We start from the raw sequence: 24683 nt of genomic DNA, 5'->3' as shown, positions 1-24683 counted from the left end.
TAGTCAGGACCCGAGCAGCACCGTTCTGGATGTACTGCAGCTGTTTTACAGCTCGTTTGGAGAGGCCAGTGAGCAGCTGTTACAGTCTAATCTACTGGAGACAAACGCATGGATAAGTCTCTCCAAATCTGGTTTGTTTGGCAATGTTTTTTATATGGTAAAAAGCTGCTGATGTTATTGATTTGATGTGGCTGTTAAAATTCAAGTCTGAGTCCATTATTACCCCCAGATTTCTAACTTGATTCGTAGGTTTTAGAGCCAGACTCTGGAGGTGACCGCTAACACTTTCTCTTTGTTTCTGTGGGCCAAAGACGATTATTTCAGTCTTGTCTGAGTTCAGCTGGAGAAAGTTGTTTTGCATCCACAAACTGATCTGTTGGATGCAGTGACAGAGTGAATCCACTGGTCCCTATTCACCTGCCGACAGTGAAACATAGATCTGAGTGTGGTCTGCATAATTGTGATGGGACACATTTTCACTGCGTATCAACTGACCTAACGGCAGCATGTAGAGGTTGAACAGAAGGGGACCCAGGACTGATCCTTGGGGCACTCCACAGGTCAGGGTCATGTGGTCTGAGACACAGCTACCAATTTCAACAAAGTACTTCCTGTCTTCCAGATAGGACCTTAACCAGTTTAGGGCAGTGCCAGTGATGCCCACCCAGTCCTCTAGTCTCTGTAAGAGGATCCCATGATCGACAGTGTCAAAAGCAGCACTCAGATCTAACAGAATTAAGACCAAGGCTTTGCCCGTGTCAGTGTTCAGGCGGATGTCATTTGTCACCTTGACAAGAGCAGTCTCAGTGCTGCGATGAGGTCTAAAACCTGACTGAAAAAACATCAAATGAGTTGTCTATTAAGAGGAAATCTGTGAGTGGTTGTAAACAACCTTTTCAAGGACTTTGCCCCAAAATGTTAGATTGGAGATGGGCCGGTAATTACTCAGTACTGCGGCATCAAGACTGCTCTTCTTTAGGAGAGGCTTTATGACCGCAGTTTTCAAAGACATTGGGAATGTTCCAGATTGAAGCGACATGTTGACTATGTGAGTGAGTGGTGCTAACAAACTCTTCAGCACAGACTTTAGAAATCTGGTGGGTAACACATCGAGGCAGCATGTAGATGAACTCAGACTGGTGATGATCTCCTGGACAGTTTTGTCAGTTACTGGTGCAAAGTGAGTTGATACTTATTTATGTAAGTATAAATATAAGTATAAGTCACGACCCGGCCAAAACTCTGAAAAACCTGCATTCAGGAACTGCTCTGTTAGTAATACCTTGTTGGTCCAGGCCTCGTTGGCGCAGTAGGCAGCGCGTCAGTCTCATAATCTGAAGGTCGAGCGTTCAAACCTCACACGGGGCACGAGTTTTGCTACTGAGCTGATCTTTACCCACGTTCTGGCACTTTCTGTCATAAAAGTGGTGATTTTTAGTCCGTTTCACAATATCAGGCCCAGTAATGATTGAAACACAGGCTGTCACCAATAATTTATGTGTTAAAACTGTGATTATTGTCATTTGTAAGTAATTGTTGGTTTTATTTACTTATTTTTTGTGATCTGGCAACCCTGGTTTAGGCCTTTACAAATACGTTTTGGAAATACATACATTTCAGGAATGAAATATCGCTGTAAATTGTATTTTCTTGACTTGAAATATACATCATGTCTTTTGGGTTCATTAGTTATCGTGGGTAAATTTATGGAGTATTTTTTCGTCAGTTTTGAAACGTTTACGCGGCAGAAGATAGAACAGTAATGACATATCTGTGACTCTTTATGATCCTAATGCTGTATCTTTTGATTATTTTAAACACGGTTCAAAAGGGTTTATTATTCTGCTAAAATGGTCTTCAATATTATTGTTTTTTCACAGCAATTAAAGGAACTGATCGTGATTTGTTTAACGTTTACATCAGGGCTATTCAACATGAGGCCTGCGGGCCAAATCAGGCCCGCCAAGTGATTTAATCCGGCCCACAACCCATTTTAAAAAACATAACAACAAAAAATAACCTTGTTTGCAGAGCTGCTTTATAGTCTATTCTCTGAGCCACAGGAGCCAGTGCAGAGACCTGAGAACAGGAATAATGTGATGGTACTTCCTGGTTCTAGTCAGGACCCGAGCAGCACCGTTCTGGATGTACTGCAGCTGTTTTACAGCTCGTTTGGAGAGGCCAGTGAGCAGCTGTTACAGTCTAATCTACTGGAGACAAACGCATGGATAAGTCTCTCCAAATCTGGTTTGTTTGGCAATGTTTTTTATATGGTAAAAAGCTGCTGATGTTATTGATTTGATGTGGCTGTTAAATTCAAGTCTGAGTCCATTATTACCCCCAGATTTCTAACTTGATTCGTAGGTTTTAGAGCCAGACTCTGGAGGTGACCGCTAACACTTTCTCTTTGTTTCTGTGGGCCAAAGACGATTATTTCAGTCTTGTCTGAGTTCAGCTGGAGAAAGTTGTTTTGCATCCACAAACTGATCTGTTGGATGCAGTGACAGAGTGAATCCACTGGTCCCTATTCACCTGCCGACAGTGAAACATAGATCTGAGTGTGGTCTGCATAATTGTGATGGGACACATTTTCACTGCGTATCAACTGACCTAACGGCAGCATGTAGAGGTTGAACAGAAGGGGACCCAGGACTGACCCTTGGGGCACTCCACAGGTCAGGGTCATGTGGTCTGAGACACAGCTACCAATTTCAACAAAGTACTTCCTGTCTTCCAGATAGGACCTTAACCAGTTTAGGGCAGTGCCAGTGATGCCCACCCAGTCCTCTAGTCTCTGTAAGAGGATCCCTTGATCGACAGTGTCAAAAGCAGCACTCAGATCTAACAGAGTTAAGACTGAGGTTTTGCCCGTGTCAGTGTTCAGGCGGATGTCATTTGTCACCTTGACAAGAGCAGTCTCAGTGCTGCGATGAGGTCTAAAACCTGACTGAAAAACATCAAATGAGTTGTCTATTAAGAGGAAATCTGTGAGTGGTTGTAAACAACCTTTTCAAGGACTTTGCCCCAAAATGTTAGATTGGAGATGGGCCGGTAATTACTCAGTACTGCGGCATCAAGACTGCTCTTCTTTAGGAGAGGCTTTATGACCGCAGTTTTCAAAGACATTGGGAATGTTCCAGATTGAAGCGACATGTTGACTATGTGAGTGAGTGGTGCTAACAAACTCTTCAGCACAGACTTTAGAAATCTGGTGGGTAACACATCGAGGCAGCATGTAGATGAACTCAGACTGGTGATGATCTCCTGGACAGTTTTGTCAGTTACTGGTGCAAAGTGAGTTGATACTTATTTATGTAAGTATAAATATAAGTATAAGTCACGACCCGGCCAAAACTATGAAAAACCTGCATTCAGGAACTGCTCTGTTAGTAATACCTTGTTGGTCCAGGCCTCGTTGGCGCAGTAGGCAGCGCGTCAGTCTCATAATCTGAAGGTCGTGAGTTCAAACCTCACACGGGGCACGAGTTTTGCTACTGAGCTGATCTTTACCCACGTTCTGGCACTTTCTGTCATAAAAGTGGTGATTTTTAGTCCGTTTCACAATATCAGGCCCAGTAATGATTGAAACACAGGCTGTCACCAATAATTTATGTGTTAAAACTGTGATTATTGTCATTTGTAAGTAATTGTTGGTTTTATTTACTTATTTTTTGTGATCTGGCAACCCTGGTTTAGGCCTTTACAAATACGTTTTGGAAATACATACATTTCAGGAATGAAATATCGCTGTAAATTGTATTTTCTTGACTTGAAATATACATCATGTCTTTTGGGTTCATTAGTTATCGTGGGTAAATTTATGGAGTATTTTTTCGTCAGTTTTGAAACGTTTACGCGGCAGAAGATAGAACAGTAATGACATATCTGTGACTCTTTATGATCCTAATGCTGTATCTTTTGATTATTTTAAACACGGTTCAAAAGGGTTTATTATTCTGCTAAAATGGTCTTCAATATTATTGTTTTTTCACAGCAATTAAAGGAACTGATCGTGATTTGTTTAACGTTTACATCAGGGCTATTCAACATGAGGCCTGCGGGCCAAATCAGGCCCGCCAAGTGATTTAATCCGGCCCACAACCCATTTTAAAAAACATAACAACAAAAAATAACCTTGTTTGCAGAGCTGCTTTATAGTCTATTCTCTGAGCCACAGGAGCCAGTGCAGAGACCTGAGAACAGGAATAATGTGATGGTACTTCCTGGTTCTAGTCAGGACCCGAGCAGCACCGTTCTGGATGTACTGCAGCTGTTTTACAGCTCGTTTGGAGAGGCCAGTGAGCAGCTGTTACAGTCTAATCTACTGGAGACAAACGCATGGATAAGTCTCTCCAAATCTGGTTTGTTTGGCAATGTTTTTTATATGGTAAAAAGCTGCTGATGTTATTGATTTGATGTGGCTGTTAAATTCAAGTCTGAGTCCATTATTACCCCCAGATTTCTAACTTGATTCGTAGGTTTTAGAGCCAGACTCTGGAGGTGACCGCTAACACTTTCTCTTTGTTTCTGTGGGCCAAAGACGATTATTTCAGTCTTGTCTGAGTTCAGCTGGAGAAAGTTGTTTTGCATCCACAAACTGATCTGTTGGATGCAGTGACAGAGTGAATCCACTGGTCCCTATTCACCTGCCGACAGTGAAACATAGATCTGAGTGTGGTCTGCATAATTGTGATGGGACACATTTTCACTGCGTATCAACTGACCTAACGGCAGCATGTAGAGGTTGAACAGAAGGGGACCCAGGACTGACCCTTGGGGCACTCCACAGGTCAGGGTCATGTGGTCTGAGACACAGCTACCAATTTCAACAAAGTACTTCCTGTCTTCCAGATAGGACCTTAACCAGTTTAGGGCAGTGCCAGTGATGCCCACCCAGTCCTCTAGTCTCTGTAAGAGGATCCCTTGATCGACAGTGTCAAAAGCAGCACTCAGATCTAACAGAATTAAGACTGAGGTTTTGCCCGTGTCAGTGTTCAGGCGGATGTCATTTGTCACCTTGACAAGAGCAGTCTCAGTGCTGCGATGAGGTCTAAAACCTGACTGAAAAACATCAAATGAGTTGTCTATTAAGAGGAAATCTGTGAGTGGTTGTAAACAACCTTTTCAAGGACTTTGCCCCAAAATGTTAGATTGGAGATGGGCCGGTAATTACTCAGTACTGCGGCATCAAGACTGCTCTTCTTTAGGAGAGGCTTTATGACCGCAGTTTTCAAAGACATTGGGAATGTTCCAGATTGAAGCGACATGTTGACTATGTGAGTGAGTGGTGCTAACAAACTCTTCAGCACAGACTTTAGAAATCTGGTGGGTAACACATCGAGGCAGCATGTAGATGAACTCAGACTGGTGATGATCTCCTGGACAGTTTTGTCAGTTACTGGTGCAAAGTGAGTTGATACTTATTTATGTAAGTATAAATATAAGTATAAGTCACGACCCGGCCAAAACTATGAAAAACCTGCATTCAGGAACTGCTCTGTTAGTAATACCTTGTTGGTCCAGGCCTCGTTGGCGCAGTAGGCAGCGCGTCAGTCTCATAATCTGAAGGTCGTGAGTTCAAACCTCACACGGGGCACGAGTTTTGCTACTGAGCTGATCTTTACCCACGTTCTGGCACTTTCTGTCATAAAAGTGGTGATTTTTAGTCCGTTTCACAATATCAGGCCCAGTAATGATTGAAACACAGGCTGTCACCAATAATTTATGTGTTAAAACTGTGATTATTGTCATTTGTAAGTAATTGTTGGTTTTATTTACTTATTTTTTGTGATCTGGCAACCCTGGTTTAGGCCTTTACAAATACGTTTTGGAAATACATACATTTCAGGAATGAAATATCGCTGTAAATTGTATTTTCTTGACTTGAAATATACATCATGTCTTTTGGGTTCATTAGTTATCGTGGGTAAATTTATGGAGTATTTTTTCGTCAGTTTTGAAACGTTTACGCGGCAGAAGATAGAACAGTAATGACATATCTGTGACTCTTTATGATCCTAATGCTGTATCTTTTGATTATTTTAAACACGGTTCAAAAGGGTTTATTATTCTGCTAAAATGGTCTTCAATATTATTGTTTTTTCACAGCAATTAAAGGAACTGATCGTGATTTGTTTAACGTTTACATCAGGGCTATTCAACATGAGGCCTGCGGGCCAAATCAGGCCCGCCAAGTGATTTAATCCGGCCCACAACCCATTTTAAAAAACATAACAACAAAAAATAACCTTGTTTGCAGAGCTGCTTTATAGTCTATTCTCTGAGCCACAGGAGCCAGTGCAGAGACCTGAGAACAGGAATAATGTGATGGTACTTCCTGGTTCTAGTCAGGACCCGAGCAGCACCGTTCTGGATGTACTGCAGCTGTTTTACAGCTCGTTTGGAGAGGCCAGTGAGCAGCTGTTACAGTCTAATCTACTGGAGACAAACGCATGGATAAGTCTCTCCAAATCTGGTTTGTTTGGCAATGTTTTTTATATGGTAAAAAGCTGCTGATGTTATTGATTTGATGTGGCTGTTAAATTCAAGTCTGAGTCCATTATTACCCCCAGATTTCTAACTTGATTCGTAGGTTTTAGAGCCAGACTCTGGAGGTGACCGCTAACACTTTCTCTTTGTTTCTGTGGGCCAAAGACGATTATTTCAGTCTTGTCTGAGTTCAGCTGGAGAAAGTTGTTTTGCATCCACAAACTGATCTGTTGGATGCAGTGACAGAGTGAATCCACTGGTCCCTATTCACCTGCCGACAGTGAAACATAGATCTGAGTGTGGTCTGCATAATTGTGATGGGACACATTTTCACTGCGTATCAACTGACCTAACGGCAGCATGTAGAGGTTGAACAGAAGGGGACCCAGGACTGACCCTTGGGGCACTCCACAGGTCAGGGTCATGTGGTCTGAGACACAGCTACCAATTTCAACAAAGTACTTCCTGTCTTCCAGATAGGACCTTAACCAGTTTAGGGCAGTGCCAGTGATGCCCACCCAGTCCTCTAGTCTCTGTAAGAGGATCCCTTGATCGACAGTGTCAAAAGCAGCACTCAGATCTAACAGAATTAAGACTGAGGTTTTGCCCGTGTCAGTGTTCAGGCGGATGTCATTTGTCACCTTGACAAGAGCAGTCTCAGTGCTGCGATGAGGTCTAAAACCTGACTGAAAAACATCAAATGAGTTGTCTATTAAGAGGAAATCTGTGAGTGGTTGTAAACAACCTTTTCAAGGACTTTGCCCCAAAATGTTAGATTGGAGATGGGCCGGTAATTACTCAGTACTGCGGCATCAAGACTGCTCTTCTTTAGGAGAGGCTTTATGACCGCAGTTTTCAAAGACATTGGGAATGTTCCAGATTGAAGCGACATGTTGACTATGTGAGTGAGTGGTGCTAACAAACTCTTCAGCACAGACTTTAGAAATCTGGTGGGTAACACATCGAGGCAGCATGTAGATGAACTCAGACTGGTGATGATCTCCTGGACAGTTTTGTCAGTTACTGGTGCAAAGTGAGTTGATACTTATTTATGTAAGTATAAATATAAGTATAAGTCACGACCCGGCCAAAACTATGAAAAACCTGCATTCAGGAACTGCTCTGTTAGTAATACCTTGTTGGTCCAGGCCTCGTTGGCGCAGTAGGCAGCGCGTCAGTCTCATAATCTGAAGGTCGTGAGTTCAAACCTCACACGGGGCACGAGTTTTGCTACTGAGCTGATCTTTACCCACGTTCTGGCACTTTCTGTCATAAAAGTGGTGATTTTTAGTCCGTTTCACAATATCAGGCCCAGTAATGATTGAAACACAGGCTGTCACCAATAATTTATGTGTTAAAACTGTGATTATTGTCATTTGTAAGTAATTGTTGGTTTTATTTACTTATTTTTTGTGATCTGGCAACCCTGGTTTAGGCCTTTACAAATACGTTTTGGAAATACATACATTTCAGGAATGAAATATCGCTGTAAATTGTATTTTCTTGACTTGAAATATACATCATGTCTTTTGGGTTCATTAGTTATCGTGGGTAAATTTATGGAGTATTTTTTCGTCAGTTTTGAAACGTTTACGCGGCAGAAGATAGAACAGTAATGACATATCTGTGACTCTTTATGATCCTAATGCTGTATCTTTTGATTATTTTAAACACGGTTCAAAAGGGTTTATTATTCTGCTAAAATGGTCTTCAATATTATTGTTTTTTCACAGCAATTAAAGGAACTGATCGTGATTTGTTTAACGTTTACATCAGGGCTATTCAACATGAGGCCTGCGGGCCAAATCAGGCCCGCCAAGTGATTTAATCCGGCCCACAACCCATTTTAAAAAACATAACAACAAAAAATAACCTTGTTTGCAGAGCTGCTTTATAGTCTATTCTCTGAGCCACAGGAGCCAGTGCAGAGACCTGAGAACAGGAATAATGTGATGGTACTTCCTGGTTCTAGTCAGGACCCGAGCAGCACCGTTCTGGATGTACTGCAGCTGTTTTACAGCTCGTTTGGAGAGGCCAGTGAGCAGCTGTTACAGTCTAATCTACTGGAGACAAACGCATGGATAAGTCTCTCCAAATCTGGTTTGTTTGGCAATGTTTTTTATATGGTAAAAAGCTGCTGATGTTATTGATTTGATGTGGCTGTTAAATTCAAGTCTGAGTCCATTATTACCCCCAGATTTCTAACTTGATTCGTAGGTTTTAGAGCCAGACTCTGGAGGTGACCGCTAACACTTTCTCTTTGTTTCTGTGGGCCAAAGACGATTATTTCAGTCTTGTCTGAGTTCAGCTGGAGAAAGTTGTTTTGCATCCACAAACTGATCTGTTGGATGCAGTGACAGAGTGAATCCACTGGTCCATATTCACCTGCCGACAGTGAAACATAGATCTGAGTGTGGTCTGCATAATTGTGATGGGACACATTTTCACTGCGTATCAACTGACCTAACGGCAGCATGTAGAGGTTGAACAGAAGGGGACCCAGGACTGACCCTTGGGGCACTCCACAGGTCAGGGTCATGTGGTCTGAGACACAGCTACCAATTTCAACAAAGTACTTCCTGTCTTCCAGATAGGACCTTAACCAGTTTAGGGCAGTGCCAGTGATGCCCACCCAGTCCTCTAGTCTCTGTAAGAGGATCCCTTGATCGACAGTGTCAAAAGCAGCACTCAGATCTAACAGAATTAAGACTGAGGTTTTGCCCGTGTCAGTGTTCAGGCGGATGTCATTTGTCACCTTGACAAGAGCAGTCTCAGTGCTGCGATGAGGTCTAAAACCTGACTGAAAAACATCAAATGAGTTGTCTATTAAGAGGAAATCTGTGAGTGGTTGTAAACAACCTTTTCAAGGACTTTGCCCCAAAATGTTAGATTGGAGATGGGCCGGTAATTACTCAGTACTGCGGCATCAAGACTGCTCTTCTTTAGGAGAGGCTTTATGACCGCAGTTTTCAAAGACATTGGGAATGTTCCAGATTGAAGCGACATGTTGACTATGTGAGTGAGTGGTGCTAACAAACTCTTCAGCACAGACTTTAGAAATCTGGTGGGTAACACATCGAGGCAGCATGTAGATGAACTCAGACTGGTGATGATCTCCTGGACAGTTTTGTCAGTTACTGGTGCAAAGTGAGTTGATACTTATCTATGTAAGTATAAATATAAGTATAAGTCGCGACCCGGCCAAAACTATGAAAAACCTGCATTCCCGAACTGCTGTGTTAGTAATCCCTTTTCCAGGCCTCGTTGGCGCAGTAGGCAGCGCGTCAGTCTCATAATCTGAAGGTCGTGAGTTCGAGCCTCACACGGGGCACGATTTTTGCTACTGAGCTGATCTTTACCCACGTTCTGGCACTTTCTGTCATAAAAGTGGTGATTTTGAGTCCGTTTCACAATATCAGGGCCAGTAATGATTGAAACACAGGCTGTCACCGATAATTTATATGTTAAAACTGTGATTATTGTCATTTGTAAGTAATTGTTGGTTTTATTTACTTATTTTTTGTGATCTGGCAACCCTGGTTTAGGCCTTTACAAATACGTTTTGGAAATACATACATTTCAGGAATGAAATATCGCTGTAAATTGTATTTTCTTGACTTGAAATATACATCATGTCTTTTGGGTTCATTAGTTATCGTGGGTAAATTTATGGAGTATTTTTTCGTCAGTTTTGAAACGTTTACGCGGCAGAAGATAGAACAGTAATGACATATCTGTGACTCTTTATGATCCTAATGCTGTATCTTTTGATTATTTTAAACACGGTTCAAAAGGGTTTATTATTCTGCTAAAATGGTCTTCAATATTATTGTTTTTTCACAGCAATTAAAGGAACTGATCGTGATTTGTTTAACGTTTACATCAGGGCTATTCAACATGAGGCCTGCGGGCCAAATCAGGCCCGCCAAGTGATTTAATCCGGCCCACAACCCATTTTAAAAAACAAAACAACAAAAAATAACCTTGTTTGCAGAGCTGCTTTATAGTCTATTCTCTGAGCCACAGGAGCCAGTGCAGAGACCTGAGAACAGGAATAATGTGATGGTACTTCCTGGTTCTAGTCAGGACCCGAGCAGCACCGTTCTGGATGTACTGCAGCTGTTTTACAGCTCGTTTGGAGAGGCCAGTGAGCAGCTGTTACAGTCTAATCTACTGGAGACAAACGCATGGATAAGTCTCTCCAAATCTGGTTTGTTTGGCAATGTTTTTTATATGGTAAAAAGCTGCTGATGTTATTGATTTGATGTGGCTGTTAAAATTCAAGTCTGAGTCCATTATTACCCCCAGATTTCTAACTTGATTCGTAGGTTTTAGAGCCAGACTCTGGAGGTGACCGCTAACACTTTCTCTTTGTTTCTGTGGGCCAAAGACGATTATTTCAGTCTTGTCTGAGTTCAGCTGGAGAAAGTTGTTTTGCATCCACAAACTGATCTGTTGGATGCAGTGACAGAGTGAATCCACTGGTCCCTATTCACCTGCCGACAGTGAAACATAGATCTGAGTGTGGTCTGCATAATTGTGATGGGACACATTTTCACTGCGTATCAACTGACCTAACGGCAGCATGTAGAGGTTGAACAGAAGGGGACCCAGGACTGACCCTTGGGGCACTCCACAGGTCAGGGTCATGTGGTCTGAGACACAGCTACCAATTTCAACAAAGTACTTCCTGTCTTCCAGATAGGACCTTAACCAGTTTAGGGCAGTGCCAGTGATGCCCACCCAGTCCTCTAGTCTCTGTAAGAGGATCCCATGATCGACAGTGTCAAAAGCAGCACTCAGATCTAACAGAATTAAGACCAAGGCTTTGCCCGTGTCAGTGTTCAGGCGGATGTCATTTGTCACCTTGACAAGAGCAGTCTCAGTGCTGCGATGAGGTCTAAAACCTGACTGAAAAACATCAAATGAGTTGTCTATTAAGAGGAAATCTGTGAGTGGTTGTAAACAACCTTTTCAAGGACTTTGCCCCAAAATGTTAGATTGGAGATGGGCCGGTAATTACTCAGTACTGCGGCATCAAGACTGCTCTTCTTTAGGAGAGGCTTTATGACCGCAGTTTTCAAAGACATTGGGAATGTTCCAGATTGAAGCGACATGTTGACTATGTGAGTGAGTGGTGCTAACAAACTCTTCAGCACAGACTTTAGAAATCTGGTGGGTAACACATCGAGGCAGCATGTAGATGAACTCAGACTGGTGATGATCTCCTGGACAGTTTTGTCAGTTACTGGTGCAAAGTGAGTTGATACTTATTTATGTAAGTATAAATATAAGTATAAGTCACGACCCGGCCAAAACTATGAAAAACCTGCATTCAGGAACTGCTCTGTTAGTAATACCTTGTTGGTCCAGGCCTCGTTGGCGCAGTAGGCAGCGCGTCAGTCTCATAATCTGAAGGTCGTGAGTTCAAACCTCACACGGGGCACGAGTTTTGCTACTGAGCTGATCTTTACCCACGTTCTGGCACTTTCTGTCATAAAAGTGGTGATTTTTAGTCCGTTTCACAATATCAGGCCCAGTAATGATTGAAACACAGGCTGTCACCAATAATTTATGTGTTAAAACTGTGATTATTGTCATTTGTAAGTAATTGTTGGTTTTATTTACTTATTTTTTGTGATCTGGCAACCCTGGTTTAGGCCTTTACAAATACGTTTTGGAAATACATACATTTCAGGAATGAAATATCGCTGTAAATTGTATTTTCTTGACTTGAAATATACATCATGTCTTTTGGGTTCATTAGTTATCGTGGGTAAATTTATGGAGTATTTTTTCGTCAGTTTTGAAACGTTTACGCGGCAGAAGATAGAACAGTAATGACATATCTGTGACTCTTTATGATCCTAATGCTGTATCTTTTGATTATTTTAAACACGGTTCAAAAGGGTTTATTATTCTGCTAAAATGGTCTTCAATATTATTGTTTTTTCACAGCAATTAAAGGAACTGATCGTGATTTGTTTAACGTTTACATCAGGGCTATTCAACATGAGGCCTGCGGGCCAAATCAGGCCCGCCAAGTGATTTAATCCGGCCCACAACCCATTTTAAAAACAAAACAACAAAAAATAACCTTGTTTGCAGAGCTGCTTTATAGTCTATTCTCTGAGCCACAGGAGCCAGTGCAGAGACCTGAGAACAGGAATAATGTGATGGTACTTCCTGGTTCTAGTCAGGACCCGAGCAGCACCGTTCTGGATGTACTGCAGCTGTTTTACAGCTCGTTTGGAGAGGCCAGTGAGCAGCTGTTACAGTCTAATCTACTGGAGACAAACGCATGGATAAGTCTCTCCAAATCTGGTTTGTTTGGCAATGTTTTTTATATGGTAAAAAGCTGCTGATGTTATTGATTTTATGTGGCTGTTAAAATTCAAGTCTGAGTCCATTATTACCCCCAGATTTCTAACTTGATTCGTAGGTTTTAGAGCCAGACTCTGGAGGTGACCGCTAACACTTTCTCTTTGTTTCTGTGGGCCAAAGACGATTATTTCAGTCTTGTCTGAGTTCAGCTGGAGAAAGTTGTTTTGCATCCACAAACTGATCTGTTGGATGCAGTGACAGAGTGAATCCACTGGTCCCTATTCACCTGCCGACAGTGAAACATAGATCTGAGTGTGGTCTGCATAATTGTGATGGGACACATTTTCACTGCGTATCAACTGACCTAACGGCAGCATGTAGAGGTTGAACAGAAGGGGACCCAGGACTGACCCTTGGGGCACTCCACAGGTCAGGGTCATGTGGTCTGAGACACAGCTACCAATTTCAACAAAGTACTTCCTGTCTTCCAGATAGGACCTTAACCAGTTTAGGGCAGTGCCAGTGATGCCCACCCAGTCCTCTAGTCTCTGTAAGAGGATCCCATGATCGACAGTGTCAAAAGCAGCACTCAGATCTAACAGAATTAAGACCAAGGCTTTGCCCGTGTCAGTGTTCAGGCGGATGTCATTTGTCACCTTGACAAGAGCAGTCTCAGTGCTGCGATGAGGTCTAAAACCTGACTGAAAAACATCAAATGAGTTGTCTATTAAGAGGAAATCTGTGAGTGGTTGTAAACAACCTTTTCAAGGACTTTGCCCCAAAATGTTAGATTGGAGATGGGCCGGTAATTACTCAGTACTGCGGCATCAAGACTGCTCTTCTTTAGGAGAGGCTTTATGACCGCAGTTTTCAAAGACATTGGGAATGTTCCAGATTGAAGCGACATGTTGACTATGTGAGTGAGTGGTGCTAACAAACTCTTCAGCACAGACTTTAGAAATCTGGTGGGTAACACATCGAGGCAGCATGTAGATGAACTCAGACTGGTGATGATCTCCTGGACAGTTTTGTCAGTTACTGGTGCAAAGTGAGTTGATACTTATTTATGTAAGTATAAATATAAGTATAAGTCACGACCCGGCCAAAACTATGAAAAACCTGCATTCAGGAACTGCTCTGTTAGTAATACCTTGTTGGTCCAGGCCTCGTTGGCGCAGTAGGCAGCGCGTCAGTCTCATAATCTGAAGGTCGTGAGTTCAAACCTCACACGGGGCACGAGTTTTGCTACTGAGCTGATCTTTACCCACGTTCTGGCACTTTCTGTCATAAAAGTGGTGATTTTTAGTCCGTTTCACAATATCAGGCCCAGTAATGATTGAAACACAGGCTGTCACCAATAATTTATGTGTTAAAACTGTGATTATTGTCATTTGTAAGTAATTGTTGGTTTTATTTACTTATTTTTTGTGATCTGGCAACCCTGGTTTAGGCCTTTACAAATACGTTTTGGAAATACATACATTTCAGGAATGAAATATCGCTGTAAATTGTATTTTCTTGACTTGAAATATACATCATGTCTTTTGGGTTCATTAGTTATCGTGGGTAAATTTATGGAGTATTTTTTCGTCAGTTTTGAAACGTTTACGCGGCAGAAGATAGAACAGTAATGACATATCTGTGACTCTTTATGATCCTAATGCTGTATCTTTTGATTATTTTAAACACGGTTCAAAAGGGTTTATTATTCTGCTAAAATGGTCTTCAATATTATTGTTTTTTCACAGCAATTAAAGGAACTGATCGTGATTTGTTTAACGTTTACATCAGGGCTATTCAACATGAGGCCTGCGGGCCAAATCAGGCCCGCCAAGTGATTTAATCCGGCCCACAACCCATTTTAAAAAACAAAACAACAAAAAATAACCTTGTTTGCAGAGCTGCTTTATAGTCTATTCTCTGAGCCACAGGAGCCAGTGCAGAGACCTGAGAACAGGAATAATGTGATGGTACTTCCTGGTTCTAGTCAGGACCCGAGCAGCACCGTTCTGGATGTACTGCAGCTGTTTTACAGCTCGTTTGGAGAGGCCAGTGAGCAGCTGTTACAGTCTAATCTACTGGAGACAAACGCATGGATAAGTCTCTCCAAATCTGGTTTGTTTGGCAATGTTTTTTATATGGTAAAAAGCTGCTGATGTTATTGATTTTATGTGGCTGTTAAAATTCAAGTCTGAGTCCATTATTACCCCCAGATTTCTAACTTGATTCGTAGGTTTTAGAGCCAGACTCTGGAGGTGACCGCTAACACTTTCTCTTTGTTTCTGTGGGCCAAAGACGATTATTTCAGTCTTGTCTGAGTTCAGCTGGAGAAAGTTGTTTTGCATCCACAAACTGATCTGTTGGATGCAGTGACAGAGTGAATCCACTGGTCCCTATTCACCTGCCGACAGTGAAACATAGATCTGAGTGTGGTCTGCATAATTGTGATGGGACACATTTTCACTGCGTATCAACTGACCTAACGGCAGCATGTAGAGGTTGAACAGAAGGGGACCCAGGACTGACCCTTGGGGCACTCCACAGGTCAGGGTCATGTGGTCTGAGACACAGCTACCAATTTCAACAAAGTACTTCCTGTCTTCCAGATAGGACCTTAACCAGTTTAGGGCAGTGCCAGTGATGCCCACCCAGTCCTCTAGTCTCTGTAAGAGGATCCCATGATCGACAGTGTCAAAAGCAGCACTCAGATCTAACAGAATTAAGACCAAGGCTTTGCCCGTGTCAGTGTTCAGGCGGATGTCATTTGTCACCTTGACAAGAGCAGTCTCAGTGCTGCGATGAGGTCTAAAACCTGACTGAAAAACATCAAATGAGTTGTCTATTAAGAGGAAATCTGTGAGTGGTTGTAAACAACCTTTTCAAGGACTTTGCCCCAAAATGTTAGATTGGAGATGGGCCGGTAATTACTCAGTACTGCGGCATCAAGACTGCTCTTCTTTAGGAGAGGCTTTATGACCGCAGTTTTCAAAGACATTGGGAATGTTCCAGATTGAAGCGACATGTTGACTATGTGAGTGAGTGGTGCTAACAAACTCTTCAGCACAGACTTTAGAAATCTGGTGGGTAACACATCGAGGCAGCATGTAGATGAACTCAGACTGGTGATGATCTCCTGGACAGTTTTGTCAGTTACTGGTGCAAAGTGAGTTGATACTTATTTATGTAAGTATAAATATAAGTATAAGTCACGACCCGGCCAAAACTATGAAAAACCTGCATTCAGGAACTGCTCTGTTAGTAATACCTTGTTGGTCCAGGCCTCGTTGGCGCAGTAGGCAGCGCGTCAGTCTCATAATCTGAAGGTCGTGAGTTCAAACCTCACACGGGGCACGAGTTTTGCTACTGAGCTGATCTTTACCCACGTTCTGGCACTTTCTGTCATAAAAGTGGTGATTTTTAGTCCGTTTCACAATATCAGGCCCAGTAATGATTGAAACACAGGCTGTCACCAATAATTTATGTGTTAAAACTGTGATTATTGTCATTTGTAAGTAATTGTTGGTTTTATTTACTTATTTTTTGTGATCTGGCAACCCTGGTTTAGGCCTTTACAAATACGTTTTGGAAATACATACATTTCAGGAATGAAATATCGCTGTAAATTGTATTTTCTTGACTTGAAATATACATCATGTCTTTTGGGTTCATTAGTTATCGTGGGTAAATTTATGGAGTATTTTTTCGTCAGTTTTGAAACGTTTACGCGGCAGAAGATAGAACAGTAATGACATATCTGTGACTCTTTATGATCCTAATGCTGTATCTTTTGATTATTTTAAACACGGTTCAAAAGGGTTTATTATTCTGCTAAAATGGTCTTCAATATTATTGTTTTTTCACAGCAATTAAAGGAACTGATCGTGATTTGTTTAACGTTTACATCAGGGCTATTCAACATGAGGCCTGCGGGCCAAATCAGGCCCGCCAAGTGATTTAATCCGGCCCACAACCCATTTTAAAAAACAAAACAACAAAAAATAACCTTGTTTGCAGAGCTGCTTTATAGTCTATTCTCTGAGCCACAGGAGCCAGTGCAGAGACCTGAGAACAGGAATAGTGTGATGGTACTTCCTGGTTCTAGTCAGGACCCGAGCAGCACCGTTCTGGATGTACTGCAGCTGTTTTACAGCTCGTTTGGAGAGGCCAGTGAGCAGCTGTTACAGTCTAATCTACTGGAGACAAACGCATGGATAAGTCTCTCCAAATCTGGTTTGTTTGGCAATGTTTTTTATATGGTAAAAAGCTGCTGATGTTATTGATTTGATGTGGCTGTTAAAATTCAAGTCTGAGTCCATTATTACCCCCAGATTTCTAACTTGATTCGTAGGTTTTAGAGCCAGACTCTGGAGGTGACCGCTAACACTTTCTCTTTGTTTCTGTGGGCCAAAGACGATTATTTCAGTCTTGTCTGAGTTCAGCTGGAGAAAGTTGTTTTGCATCCACAAACTGATCTGTTGGATGCAGTGACAGAGTGAATCCACTGGTCCCTATTCACCTGCCGACAGTGAAACATAGATCTGAGTGTGGTCTGCATAATTGTGATGGGACACATTTTCACTGCGTATCAACTGACCTAACGGCAGCATGTAGAGGTTGAACAGAAGGGGACCCAGGACTGATCCTTGGGGCACTCCACAGGTCAGGGTCATGTGGTCTGAGACACAGCTACCAATTTCAACAAAGTACTTCCTGTCTTCCAGATAGGACCTTAACCAGTTTAGGGCAGTGCCAGTGATGCCCACCCAGTCCTCTAGTCTCTGTAAGAGGATCCCATGATCGACAGTGTCAAAAGCAGCACTCAGATCTAACAGAATTAAGACCAAGGCTTTGCCCGTGTCAGTGTTCAGGCGGATGTCATTTGTCACCTTGACAAGAGCAGTCTCAGTGCTGCGATGAGGTCTAAAACCTGACTGAAAAAACATCAAATGAGTTGTCTATTAAGAGGAAATCTGTGAGTGGTTGTAAACAACCTTTTCAAGGACTTTGCCCCAAAATGGCATATTGGAGATGGGCCGGTAATTACTCAGTACTGCGGCATCAAGACTGCTCTTCTTTAGGAGAGGCTTTATGACCGCAGTTTTCAAAGACATTGGGAATGTTCCAGATTGAAGCGACATGTTGACTATGTGAGTGAGTGGTGCTAACAAACTCTTCAGCACAGACTTTAGAAATCTGGTGGGTAACACATCGAGGCAGCATGTAGATGAACTCAGACTGGTGATGATCTCCTGGACAGTTTTGTCAGTTACTGGTGCAAAGTGAGTTGATACTTATCTATGTAAGTATAAATATAAGTATAAGTCACGACCCGGCCAAAACTATGAAAAACCTGCATTCAGGAACTGCTCTGTTAGTAATACCTTGTTGGTCCAGGCCTCGTTGGCGCAGTAGGCAGCGCGTCAGTCTCATAATCTGAAGGTCGTGAGTTCAAACCTCACACGGGGCACGAGTTTTGCTACTGAGCTGATCTTTACCCACGTTCTGGCACTTTCTGTCATAAAAGTGGTGATTTTTAGTCCGTTTCACAATATCAGGCCCAGTAATGATTGAAACACAGGCTGTCACCAATAATTTATGTGTTAAAACTGTGATTATTGTCATTTGTAAGTAATTGTTGGTTTTATTTACTTATTTTTTGTGATCTGGCAACCCTGGTTTAGGCCTTTACAAATACGTTTTGGAAATACATACATTTCAGGAATGAAATATCGCTGTAAATTGTATTTTCTTGACTTGAAATATACATCATGTCTTTTGGGTTCATTAGTTATCGTGGGTAAATTTATGGAGTATTTTTTCGTCAGTTTTGAAACGTTTACGCGGCAGAAGATAGAACAGTAATGACATATCTGTGACTCTTTATGATCCTAATGCTGTATCTTTTGATTATTTTAAACACGGTTCAAAAGGGTTTATTATTCTGCTAAAATGGTCTTCAATATTATTGTTTTTTCACAGCAATTAAAGGAACTGATCGTGATTTGTTTAACGTTTACATCAGGGCTATTCAACATGAGGCCTGCGGGCCAAATCAGGCCCGCCAAGTGATTTAATCCGGCCCACAACCCATTTTAAAAAACAAAACAACAAAAAATAACCTTGTTTGCAGAGCTGCTTTATAGTCTATTCTCTGAGCCACAGGAGCCAGTGCAGAGACCTGAGAACAGGAATAGTGTGATGGTACTTCCTGGTTCTAGTCAGGACCCGAGCAGCACCGTTCTGGATGTACTGCAGCTGTTTTACAGCTCGTTTGGAGAGGCCAGTGAGCAGCTGTTACAGTCTAATCTACTGGAGACAAACGCATGGATAAGTCTCTCCAAATCTGGTTTGTTTGGCAATGTTTTTTATATGGTAAAAAGCTGCTGATGTTATTGATTTGATGTGGCTGTTAAAATTCAAGTCTGAGTCCATTATTACCCCCAGATTTCTAACTTGATTCGTAGGTTTTAGAGCCAGACTCTGGAGGTGACCGCTAACACTTTCTCTTTGTTTCTGTGGGCCAAAGACGATTATTTCAGTCTTGTCTGAGTTCAGCTGGAGAAAGTTGTTTTGCATCCACAAACTGATCTGTTGGATGCAGTGACAGAGTGAATCCACTGGTCCCTATTCACCTGCCGACAGTGAAACATAGATCTGAGTGTGGTCTGCATAATTGTGATGGGACACATTTTCACTGCGTATCAACTGACCTAACGGCAGCATGTAGAGGTTGAACAGAAGGGGACCCAGGACTGATCCTTGGGGCACTCCACAGGTCAGGGTCATGTGGTCTGAGACACAGCTACCAATTTCAACAAAGTACTTCCTGTCTTCCAGATAGGACCTTAACCAGTTTAGGGCAGTGCCAGTGATGCCCACCCAGTCCTCTAGTCTCTGTAAGAGGATCCCATGATCGACAGTGTCAAAAGCAGCACTCAGATCTAACAGAATTAAGACCAAGGCTTTGCCCGTGTCAGTGTTCAGGCGGATGTCATTTGTCACCTTGACAAGAGCAGTCTCAGTGCTGCGATGAGGTCTAAAACCTGACTGAAAAAACATCAAATGAGTTGTCTATTAAGAGGAAATCTGTGAGTGGTTGTAAACAACCTTTTCAAGGACTTTGCCCCAAAATGGCAGATTAGAGATGGGCCGGTAATTACTCAGTACTGCGGCATCAAGACTGCTCTTCTTTAGGAGAGGCTTTATGACCGCAGTTTTCAAAGACATTGGGAATGTTCCAGATTGAAGCGACATGTTGACTATGTGAGTGAGTGGTGCTAACAAACTCTTCAGCACAGACTTTAGAAATCTGGTGGGTAACACATCGAGGCAGCATGTAGATGAACTCAGACTGGTGATGATCTCCTGGACAGTTTTGTCAGTTACTGGTGCAAAGTGAGTTGATACTTATCTATGTAAGTATAAATATAAGTATAAGTCACGACCCGGCCAAAACTATGAAAAACCTGCATTCAGGAACTGCTCTGTTAGTAATACCTTGTTGGTCCAGGCCTCGTTGGCGCAGTAGGCAGCGCGTCAGTCTCATAATCTGAAGGTCGTGAGTTCAAACCTCACACGGGGCACGAGTTTTGCTACTGAGCTGATCTTTACCCACGTTCTGGCACTTTCTGTCATAAAAGTGGTGATTTTTAGTCCGTTTCACAATATCAGGCCCAGTAATGATTGAAACACAGGCTGTCACCAATAATTTATGTGTTAAAACTGTGATTATTGTCATTTGTAAGTAATTGTTGGTTTTATTTACTTATTTTTTGTGATCTGGCAACCCTGGTTTAGGCCTTTACAAATACGTTTTGGAAATACATACATTTCAGGAATGAAATATCGCTGTAAATTGTATTTTCTTGACTTGAAATATACATCATGTCTTTTGGGTTCATTAGTTATCGTGGGTAAATTTATGGAGTATTTTTTCGTCAGTTTTGAAACGTTTACGCGGCAGAAGATAGAACAGTAATGACATATCTGTGACTCTTTATGATCCTAATGCTGTATCTTTTGATTATTTTAAACACGGTTCAAAAGGGTTTATTATTCTGCTAAAATGGTCTTCAATATTATTGTTTTTTCACAGCAATTAAAGGAACTGATCGTGATTTGTTTAACGTTTACATCAGGGCTATTCAACATGAGGCCTGCGGGCCAAATCAGGCCCGCCAAGTGATTTAATCCGGCCCACAACCCATTTTAAAAAACAAAACAACAAAAAATAACCTTGTTTGCAGAGCTGCTTTATAGTCTATTCTCTGAGCCACAGGAGCCAGTGCAGAGACCTGAGAACAGGAATAGTGTGATGGTACTTCCTGGTTCTAGTCAGGACCCGAGCAGCACCGTTCTGGATGTACTGCAGCTGTTTTACAGCTCGTTTGGAGAGGCCAGTGAGCAGCTGTTACAGTCTAATCTACTGGAGACAAACGCATGGATAAGTCTCTCCAAATCTGGTTTGTTTGGCAATGTTTTTTATATGGTAAAAAGCTGCTGATGTTATTGATTTGATGTGGCTGTTAAAATTCAAGTCTGAGTCCATTATTACCCCCAGATTTCTAACTTGATTTGTAGGTTTTAGAGCCAGACTCTGGAGGTGACCGATAACACTTTCTCTTTGTTTCTGTGGGCCAAAGACGATTATTTCAGTCTTGTCTGAGTTCAGCTGGAGAAAGTTGTTTTGCATCCACAAACTGATCTGTTGGATGCAGTGACAGAGTGAATCCACTGGTCCCTATTCACCTGCCGACAGTGAAACATAGATCTGAGTGTGGTCTGCATAATTGTGATGGGACACATTTTCACTGCGTATCAACTGACCTAACGGCAGCATGTAGAGGTTGAACAGAAGGGGACCCAGGACTGATCCTTGGGGCACTCCACAGGTCAGGGTCATGTGGTCTGAGACACAGCTACCAATTTCAACAAAGTACTTCCTGTCTTCCAGATAGGACCTTAACCAGTTTAGGGCAGTGCCAGTGATGCCCACCCAGTCCTCTAGTCTCTGTAAGAGGATCCCATGATCGACAGTGTCAAAAGCAGCACTCAGATCTAACAGAATTAAGACCAAGGCTTTGCCCGTGTCAGTGTTCAGGCGGATGTCATTTGTCACCTTGACAAGAGCAGTCTCAGTGCTGCGATGAAGTCTAAAACCTGACTGAAAAAACATCAAATGAGTTGTCTATTAAGAGGAAATCTGTGAGTGGTTGTAAACAACCTTTTCAAGGACTTTGCCCCAAAATGTTAGATTGGAGATGGGCCGGTAATTACTCAGTACTGCGGCATCAAGACTGCTCTTCTTTAGGAGAGGCTTTATGACCGCAGTTTTCAAAGACATTGGGAATGTTCCAGATTGAAGCGACATGTTGACTATGTGAGTGAGTGGTGCTAACAAACTCTTCAGCACAGACTTTAGAAATCTGGTGGGTAACACATCGAGGCAGCATGTAGATGAACTCAGACTGGTGATGATCTCCTGGACAGTTTTGTCAGTTACTGGTGCAAAGTGAGTTGATACTTATTTATGTAAGTATAAATATAAGTATAAGTCACGACCCGGCCAAAACTATGAAAATCCTGCATTCAGGAACTGCTCTGTTAGTAATACCTTGTTGGTCCAGGCCTCGTTGGCGCAGTAGGCAGCGCGTCAGTCTCATAATCTGAAGGTCGTGAGTTCAAACCTCACACGGGGCACGAGTTTTGCTACTGAGCTGATCTTTACCCACGTTCTGGCACTTTCTGTCATAAAAGTGGTGATTTTTAGTCCGTTTCACAATATCAGGCCCAGTAATGATTGAAACACAGGCTGTCACCAATAATTTATGTGTTAAAACTGTGATTATTGTCATTTGTAAGTAATTGTTGGTTTTATTTACTTATTTTTTGTGATCTGGCAACCCTGGTTTAGGCCTTTACAAATACGTTTTGGAAATACATACATTTCAGGAATGAAATATCGCTGTAAATTGTATTTTCTTGACTTGAAATATACATCATGTCTTTTGGGTTCATTAGTTATCGTGGGTAAATTTATGGAGTATTTTTTCGTCAGTTTTGAAACGTTTACGCGGCAGAAGATAGAACAGTAATGACATATCTGTGACTCTTTATGATCCTAATGCTGTATCTTTTGATTATTTTAAACACGGTTCAAAAGGGTTTATTATTCTGCTAAAATGGTCTTCAATATTATTGTTTTTTCACAGCAATTAAAGGAACTGATCGTGATTTGTTTAACGTTTACATCAGGGCTATTCAACATGAGGCCTGCGGGCCAAATCAGGCCCGCCAAGTGATTTAATCCGGCCCACAACCCATTTTAAAAAACATAACAACAAAAAATAACCTTGTTTGCAGAGCTGCTTTATAGTCTATTCTCTGAGCCACAGGAGCCAGTGCAGAGACCTGAGAACAGGAATAATGTGATGGTACTTCCTGGTTCTAGTCAGGACCCGAGCAGCACCGTTCTGGATGTACTGCAGCTGTTTTACAGCTCGTTTGGAGAGGCCAGTGAGCAGCTGTTACAGTCTAATCTACTGGAGACAAACGCATGGATAAGTCTCTCCAAATCTGGTTTGTTTGGCAATGTTTTTTATATGGTAAAAAGCTGCTGATGTTATTGATTTGATGTGGCTGTTAAATTCAAGTCTGAGTCCATTATTACCCCCAGATTTCTAACTTGATTCGTAGGTTTTAGAGCCAGACTCTGGAGGTGACCGCTAACACTTTCTCTTTGTTTCTGTGGGCCAAAGACGATTATTTCAGTCTTGTCTGAGTTCAGCTGGAGAAAGTTGTTTTGCATCCACAAACTGATCTGTTGGATGCAGTGACAGAGTGAATCCACTGGTCCCTATTCACCTGCCGACAGTGAAACATAGATCTGAGTGTGGTCTGCATAATTGTGATGGGACACATTTTCACTGCGTATCAACTGACCTAACGGCAGCATGTAGAGGTTGAACAGAAGGGGACCCAGGACTGACCCTTGGGGCACTCCACAGGTCAGGGTCATGTGGTCTGAGACACAGCTACCAATTTCAACAAAGTACTTCCTGTCTTCCAGATAGGACCTTAACCAGTTTAGGGCAGTGCCAGTGATGCCCACCCAGTCCTCTAGTCTCTGTAAGAGGATCCCTTGATCGACAGTGTCAAAAGCAGCACTCAGATCTAACAGAATTAAGACTGAGGTTTTGCCCGTGTCAGTGTTCAGGCGGATGTCATTTGTCACCTTGACAAGAGCAGTCTCAGTGCTGCGATGAGGTCTAAAACCTGACTGAAAAACATCAAATGAGTTGTCTATTAAGAGGAAATCTGTGAGTGGTTGTAAACAACCTTTTCAAGGACTTTGCCCCAAAATGTTAGATTGGAGATGGGCCGGTATTTACTCAGTACTGCGGCATCAAGACTGCTCTTCTTTAGGAGAGGCTTTATGACCGCAGTTTTCAAAGACATTGGGAATGTTCCAGATTGAAGCGACATGTTGACTATGTGAGTGAGTGGTGCTAACAAACTCTTCAGCACAGACTTTAGAAATCTGGTGGGTAACACATCGAGGCAGCATGTAGATGAACTCAGACTGGTGATGATCTCCTGGACAGTTTTGTCAGTTACTGGTGCAAAGTGAGTATAAATATAAGTATAAGTCGCGACCCGGCCAAAACTATGAAAAACCTGCATTCCGGAACTGCTGTGTTAGTAATTCCTTTTCCAGGCCTCGTTGGCGCAGTAGGCAGCGCGTCAGTCTCATAATCTGAAGGTCGTGAGTTCGAGCCTCACACGGGGCACGATTTTTGCTACTGAGCTGATCTTTACCCACGTTCTGGCACTTTCTGTCATAAAAGTGGTGATTTTGAGTCCGTTTCACA

The 24683-nt window shown here is 42.2% G+C and overlaps 1 protein-coding gene and 11 non-coding genes across 12 annotated transcripts in view; all 12 read left to right on the top strand.

The window, feature by feature from the left end:
- The window catches only part of LOC140370980 (cyclin-K-like), a 143814-nt gene that overhangs the window by 52927 nt on the left and 66204 nt on the right, over positions 1-24683 (top strand). The gene's annotated exons all lie outside the window — the stretch shown is intronic.
- Positions 3410-3482, top strand: trnam-cau (transfer RNA methionine (anticodon CAU)). The gene has a single exon. It is a non-coding gene; the product is annotated as a tRNA-Met (tRNA).
- Positions 5524-5596, top strand: trnam-cau (transfer RNA methionine (anticodon CAU)). Its single transcript has one exon. It is a non-coding gene; the product is annotated as a tRNA-Met (tRNA).
- On the top strand, positions 7638-7710 carry trnam-cau (transfer RNA methionine (anticodon CAU)). Its single transcript has one exon. It is a non-coding gene; the product is annotated as a tRNA-Met (tRNA).
- On the top strand, positions 9748-9820 carry trnam-cau (transfer RNA methionine (anticodon CAU)). The gene has a single exon. It is a non-coding gene; the product is annotated as a tRNA-Met (tRNA).
- trnam-cau (transfer RNA methionine (anticodon CAU)) lies at positions 11863-11935 on the top strand. Its single transcript has one exon. It is a non-coding gene; the product is annotated as a tRNA-Met (tRNA).
- On the top strand, positions 13977-14049 carry trnam-cau (transfer RNA methionine (anticodon CAU)). The gene has a single exon. It is a non-coding gene; the product is annotated as a tRNA-Met (tRNA).
- trnam-cau (transfer RNA methionine (anticodon CAU)) lies at positions 16092-16164 on the top strand. The gene has a single exon. It is a non-coding gene; the product is annotated as a tRNA-Met (tRNA).
- trnam-cau (transfer RNA methionine (anticodon CAU)) lies at positions 18208-18280 on the top strand. The gene has a single exon. It is a non-coding gene; the product is annotated as a tRNA-Met (tRNA).
- trnam-cau (transfer RNA methionine (anticodon CAU)) lies at positions 20324-20396 on the top strand. The gene has a single exon. It is a non-coding gene; the product is annotated as a tRNA-Met (tRNA).
- On the top strand, positions 22440-22512 carry trnam-cau (transfer RNA methionine (anticodon CAU)). The gene has a single exon. It is a non-coding gene; the product is annotated as a tRNA-Met (tRNA).
- On the top strand, positions 24530-24602 carry trnam-cau (transfer RNA methionine (anticodon CAU)). The gene has a single exon. It is a non-coding gene; the product is annotated as a tRNA-Met (tRNA).

The sequence above is a fragment of the Eucyclogobius newberryi genome, unplaced genomic scaffold, assembly GCF_026437365.1.
Source record: "Eucyclogobius newberryi isolate DKJ021-1_F unplaced genomic scaffold, fEucNew1.0.hap1 SCAF_21, whole genome shotgun sequence".
Lineage (NCBI taxonomy): Eukaryota > Metazoa > Chordata > Actinopteri > Gobiiformes > Gobiidae > Eucyclogobius > Eucyclogobius newberryi.
The sequence above is the reverse complement of the archived record's forward strand: the minus strand, read 5'-3'. Positions and strand labels throughout refer to the sequence as shown.